The 6579-nt window shown below is 35.1% G+C and overlaps 1 non-coding gene across 1 annotated transcript; it reads left to right on the top strand.

Annotated features, from left to right (window-relative positions):
* Positions 1-398: 398 nt before the first annotated feature.
* On the top strand, positions 399-504 carry LOC121220512 (small nucleolar RNA R71). Its single transcript, XR_005917719.1, has one exon. It is a non-coding gene; the product is annotated as a small nucleolar RNA R71 (small nucleolar RNA).
* The last annotated feature ends 6075 nt before the right edge of the window (positions 505-6579 follow it).

Here is a 6579-nt window from a genome sequence, read left to right as displayed (position 1 = left end):
GGGTGATCCCTCCAGCTAGGATTTTATGTATTTGAATAATGGTTTCCACACCTATTCCCAAGTAGTTTATATCTTCAGCATGATTATTGATATAATGGAAGAGTGGCTTATCTCATCAGTGCATAAACGGTGTATAAGCAGATTTTATATGGTTAAGTCTATCCACTATTTGCTAATTCTTATCATCTTCCTAGATAGATTTGACCGTAGCAGGTTTCTAGCCATATGTGAAATAGTCAATTGGCCATTGACAAGAGTTTAGTGCCATGTTCTCAATGATTTCGTACGCATCCTCGTACGTTCTGTTCATAAAGGCTCTTCCTGTTGCTTCGTCTAATCCAAATCGTGCATTTGCATCTAACCCATTATAAATTACTTGTAGTCGCATCCACTCAGGAAATCCATGGTGCGGGCATTTTTAATCAACATTTTAAACCGTTCTTATGCCTCATAGAAACTCTCTCCCTCAATCTGTCTAAAAACAACAATCTATCTTTTTAGTTGCATTATTTTGCTAATTGGAAAAAAATTCTGTAAGAACTTTCCAATGAGTTCATCCCATGCCGTGATAGATCTTGGGGCCTGCGAGTCTAACCAAGAAAAAGCATTATCAATCAAAAAGAAGGGGAACAACCGGAGATGAATAGTGTCATCAGTGACCCCGTTATACCTAAAAGTATCAAAGAGTTGAAGAAATTGCTTTAAATGTTATTTAGGGTCCTCTGTCATAGTGCCCCTGAACTACAGATTGTTCTATATCATTTGAATGATAGACGATTTTATCTTTAAATTATTAGCTATAATCCTCAGATTCTGTCATAAAGCCCCTTAAAGTTCTTTCGTTTCAAGCCATCTGAATGTTTGCAGGAAGCTATGGTGCTGGTGGTTTTCCTAGAGCGTTATTGACGGTGTCGTCAAACAATGGATTTTCACATGGTACATTACCTGTAGCTGGTGGTGGTGAACCTTGCATCTGCTACTACAGTTTCTATTGTGGTCAGTGATTTCTTCAAATTATTCCCTCTGGATATATGGCTACTACAATAGCTGTGCCCCTATTGCGAGTCATACACTAAACCTAGAAAGACGAGATTAGTGACAATAAATGGAATAAAATCATATCTATAACCTATAAATTTCTTAATTATTCCTTTATAGTGTAAAAATTAAAATTAATCTAGTGACGTTGCCTCACCGGCAACAACACCAACAACTTAACTGCCTCCGAACATTCTAACATCCAAAGTGTGAATATTGCAATAAAAATATAGAAAGACACTGCGATATCTACAAGTATACAGGTTGAGTTGTAATATAGTTTTACAACGAAGTAGGCGAGTACTCTGAGTTATTAGTGGTATCCCTTGAAGGGAGATCACGTTAGCCAATGGGTCTGAAGATGGGCTCCCCCGGAGCTCAATTTCTTAAATGCACTATAGCTAGGGCATTGTATCCTCTCTGCTTCACCTCCTGGGTACAGTATGGTAGTTTTTTTTGAAATTGGGAGGTGAAGCAAAGAGAAAATCGGGTTTTCAAAAGGGGGAATCTCCCCCTTTGGGTTGCGTTCCCTAAAAAATATCTCTTCTGACGTTCCAGTTTTATTGCATTTCAAAGCATTGGAACACCACCTGAAACTTCCCTTTTTCTTTTCTTTTTGGTACTTTTTCTTTTCTTTTAAAAAGATCAGAAAAGGTACCAAAAAGCCTCAAAAGCGGCTTAAATACTTTTTTCAGGGTTTCACCCAAAAAAGAGTTCAAAGTGGCTTTAAGTATCCTTTTTTGCCTCAGCGTCCCGATCCCCGACTATTTCTGCAAGGAATAGAGTAAGGGGCTACCGATTCCATTTCAAAAAAGCTAGAGGATCATACCCAATGGAGCAAGTGCTAGATCGATTTTAACCTCAACACTAAGAATAAAAAGGATTTTTGGGGTTTTATTAAGCATAAAAAGATAAAATTTAAAAGATTAAAAAGGAAGAATAAATCAAATCTAATTATGGTTGATTAGTTCGCTTTGGTAATCTCCATCAACTGTTGTTTCGGGTTTCCTCATCAATCAACTAGTTGTTGCCCTAACAGGATCTTTCGATCTTCTACTAACATAAAGAGTCAAAAAGAACTACTTATCTTTCAACCTCATAGTCCAGATTGGTCTGGGGTTAAAGTGTTCACGGATGGGAAATACTAATTTGAGTTAATTCCCATCTTGAAAACTTTCTGTGGTTGTTAGGCCTAGGGTTTGTTTCATGTTCTCCCTTTTCTAAACAGTTGATCCGTTAAGTAACCCTACAAAATAGTTAACAGATCATACCTCCAGTCGCTGATCCCACATAGAAGGATTAGTTCCTCATGGCGTTCATAAACAATATATAATCGATGCAAAGAGAAAGCATGCTAATTAAATTGACAAGATAGAGTAAATGAAAGAGCCTGATTGTATTGAGATTAAGCCCCAACCCAAAAAGTTGAATGATTCCACAATTCAGATCTCTTGAAATTGATAAAAACTACTTAAAACTGAAACCTAAGAATGAAAGAAAATACCAAATTAAATTTTACACAAAGAATCTAACTTAAATGAATGATGTCTATAATAGGTGAAAAATGAGCCTATTTATAGCCTTCAGGTGGTCATCGTCCTTAGCCCTAGGTTAACTGATGTTACTGAGCTTTACATTTTGATTATACAGACCAAAATGCCTTTGCTTCGTGTTTAGTTTTTGTTACAAAGTCGATGTCGGACATACCAAGACCTATGTCGCAACATAGCAACCAGTATGCTCCTTTGTAGCAATCTTTAGGGGTATGTCGAGACACCCTCAGTCTGTGTCACGACATTGAAGGCAGACTTGAGTTTTCTTCATTTTGTTTCTTATGTTACGACATCGAGTCATCTGTGTTTTGACATAGCAGCCAATATTCATTTAGTGCCCCTTCTAAAGGTCTCTTACACACTCAATTACTGTGTTTGTCATTCCTCCAAAATAATGTTTCACTCTTTGGCCATTTACAAGAAAGAATTTCCCTTCTTAGCCGATCAGCTCTATTGTTCCTTGAGGTGTCACCTGATGTATGGTATATGGTCCTGTCCATCTTGATTTAAGCTTACTAAGGAATAATTTTAATCTTGAGTTGAATACTAGAGCTTTCTCTCCAGGAAGAAATTTGCATTTTTGGATCTTTGCATCGTGTCGAAGTATGCTCTTTTCCTTATACATTTTAGTGTTTTCATAGGCCATAAAGAAAATTTCTTCCAATTCCTGTAGTTGAAATAGTCTTTCTTTCTTGGCTAGTTCTAGATCTAAATTTAATTCTTTGATTTTCCCATATGTTTTCTTCTCCAATACAATTGGTAAGTGGTAATTCTTACCGTAAACTAGCTTATATGGGGACATACCTAGAGGAATCGTATATGTTGTTTTGTAAGCCCATAATGCATCATCTAGCTTTGCTGCCCAATCCTTTCGACTTAGAATTATTGTTTTCTCTAAAATCTGTTTAATTTCATAATTAGACACTTTTGCGTGCCCATTAACTTGCGGGTTAGAGGCCGTTGTCATTCGATATCTTACACTATATTTAGCCAAAACAAACTCCTTACTACAGAAATGAGATCCTTCATCACTAATCAATACACACAGTGTACCAAACCTAGCGAATATGTTTTTTCTTAGAAATATCACCATTGATTTTGTATCATTGGTAGGCAAGGCAACAACTTCGACCCATTTTGAAACGTAGTCGACAACTAGAAGGATGTACTGATTCCTGGAAGAATATTGAGAAGGTCCAATGAAATCAATCCCCTAGACATCAAATACTTCCACCTCGATTATCCCTATTTGTGGCATCTCGTCCCTTTTTTAAATACTCCTAGTTCGATGGCATCTATTACACTTGTACAAATTCTTAAGCATCTCGATTCATAGTCAGCTTATAAAAACTTGATTGTAGTACCTTTTGGGCTGTCCTTTTTCCGTTGAAATGCCCTCCGCATGGAGATGTATGGCATCTTTGTAGAATGTCGTGTATCTCTTCCTTGACTACACACCTTTTGACCAATTGATAAGTACATTACTAAAATACATACGAATACTCCCAAGTGTAATTTTTTGGCTCTTGAATTATCCTCTTCTTCTGTTTCCAGGATGCCTACGATGGAAATACACATTTTCCAATGTAATTAACATAATCTACATACCATGGTATTATGTGTTTACTAGGCCCTGTCTGATGGATGTCTACTCTAAATAATTGTTCACCTTTGCAAGTTTCTTTAATTTCTTCAGTAGTGCTCGCTTCTAAGTGATTCTCTATTCTGGATAAATGATCTACAATTTGGTTCTCAGTCCCTTTTCCACCTACTATCCATAGATCGAATTCCTGAAGTAGTAAAATCCATCTCATTAACCTAACCTTTGTCTATTTCTTCTTCATGACATATTTTAGTGCAAAGTGATCAATATATATATATACTCTATTCACCATTAAATAGGATCAGAATTTTTCACAAGCAAAAACAACTGCCAGCATTCTTTTTCAGTTACTGTAATTGCATTGCGCTGGATTTAGCATTTTGCTTGCATAATGAATAGCCCCAAACGTATTATTCCTTTTTTGTCCCAAAACCACACTAACTGCATTGTCACTAGCATCACACATAACAATAAAAGGTTGTGACTAGTTCGAGATAATGATTATTGATGCATATATGAGTTTCTCTTTTATTTCTTTGAAGGGTTTAACGTGATTTTGATCAAATATAAAAGGTGCCCCCTTCTGAAGAAGTTGATTTAATGGTTTAGAGATGTGAGCAAAGTCTTTTATAAGTCTCCGATAAAATCCTGTGTGGCCTAATAAATTTTGAGCACCCCGGACATTTATTGATTGGGAAGGTCTTTTATAACTTCAAATTTATCTTTACCTACTTCTATCCCTTTTCCTGAGTTCTGATGTCCCAACACCAATCCTTCTTTTACCATAAAATGACATTTTTCCTAGTTAAGCACGAGATAGTCTCTTCACACCTTTTAGAAAATTTTTCAAGGTTACCCAAGCATTCTTGAAAAGAGTCTCCATAAACTGAGCAAACATCCAAATTTTCAGAACTTTTTCAAGGTTACCCAGGCATTCTTAAAAAGAGTCTCTGTAAACTGAGAAATCATCCATGAATACATCCAACCCCTCTTTTAACATATCAACAAATATAGCGATCATGCATCTCATACCGGTTGTTGGAGTATTGCATAAGTCGAATGGCATTCTTTTAAAAGCATATGTACCAAAAGGACATGTGACAATTGCTTTCTCCTGGTCATCTAGATGAATTGGGATTTAATGGTACCCTGTGTAATAGCCCGATTTAGGGCCTAATCGAAACAGTGGTTTCGAGACCACAAATTTGACGAGAAAAAATTTATTTTTATTTTATTTTAATGTCTAAAATTTCATGGAAAAATTTCGTGAAAATTTCATTCGAAAATTTCGACGTTTGAGCACTCAATTTAGTCAAAAGATCTAAATTGTAAAAAATTGCAAAAGTTGAGTTCTATACGTTAAAGGTGTCAAATTGTTATGAAATTATAAATTGGAGGTCCTTATATAGTAATTAGACAAGTTGGTGGACAAAAATGGACATGAGATAAGTGAAATAGGATATTTTTAAGTTAGGGCATTTTAGTCATTTAGTAATTAAATGAATTAAAAAGGAAAATAAAGCTAAAATGTGCTCATATTTCTTCCACCATTGCTGAAACTTAGAAGTTCTCCATAGCTAGGGTTTTGGCCTTTTTCAAGCTTGATTGTAAGTACATCCAAGCCCCATTTTTAACGTTCTTTACATTTTTAAGATCCTCGTAGCTCGATTTATCTATTTTTACCGTTATTTTGAGCTAGGGTTTGTGTTTAAAAATTTTCCCATGAATGACATGCATGTATTTTGATGTTTTATGGAAGAATATAAATATTTGGAGTGTGATAAACAACTTCTACTAAGTGATTTTCGATGAAATTGCATAAAAGGATTAGTTTGTAAAAAGTTGTAAAATGTATGTATGTGAATAAGTGAAAATTTTGGACTGCTATAGATATGAAAATGGTTCAGCTAGGCCTAAAATGCAAGAAAATTGAATAAAATTATTTTACGAGCCTAGGGGAAAAATCATAATTTTGTGAAACTTCAGGGGCAAAATTGTAATTTTATCATAGGATACTTTTGGAATGATTTGAATAATGTGAGCATTGAATAAGTCAAATGTGTTATTATAGATCAAGAAAGACGTGGAATTGACCTTGAATGGGGAAAGGAAAAGATTTTGGACTAAAATTGCAAAATTACTATATTTTGCACCGACGCAAGTCGTATGTAAATAATACATTGTTTTTATTCATGTGTTAATATTTTGTTATATTATGTGAGATATGGTTGAATATGGAATAGTTATTTGATAATTAGAATTGAAAGTTGATATTGGAATTTGTGATTGATTACGAATGAATTAGTAAAATGTTGAAAAGTGAAAATCCACGTTGGACCGTCGAAATAGGAAAGCTACGAATGAGATAGCTTGATCACGTGTGTA

The sequence above is a fragment of the Gossypium hirsutum genome, chromosome D08, assembly GCF_007990345.1.
Source record: "Gossypium hirsutum isolate 1008001.06 chromosome D08, Gossypium_hirsutum_v2.1, whole genome shotgun sequence".
NCBI lineage: Eukaryota > Viridiplantae > Streptophyta > Magnoliopsida > Malvales > Malvaceae > Gossypium > Gossypium hirsutum.
The sequence above is the reverse complement of the archived record's forward strand: the minus strand, read 5'-3'. Positions and strand labels throughout refer to the sequence as shown.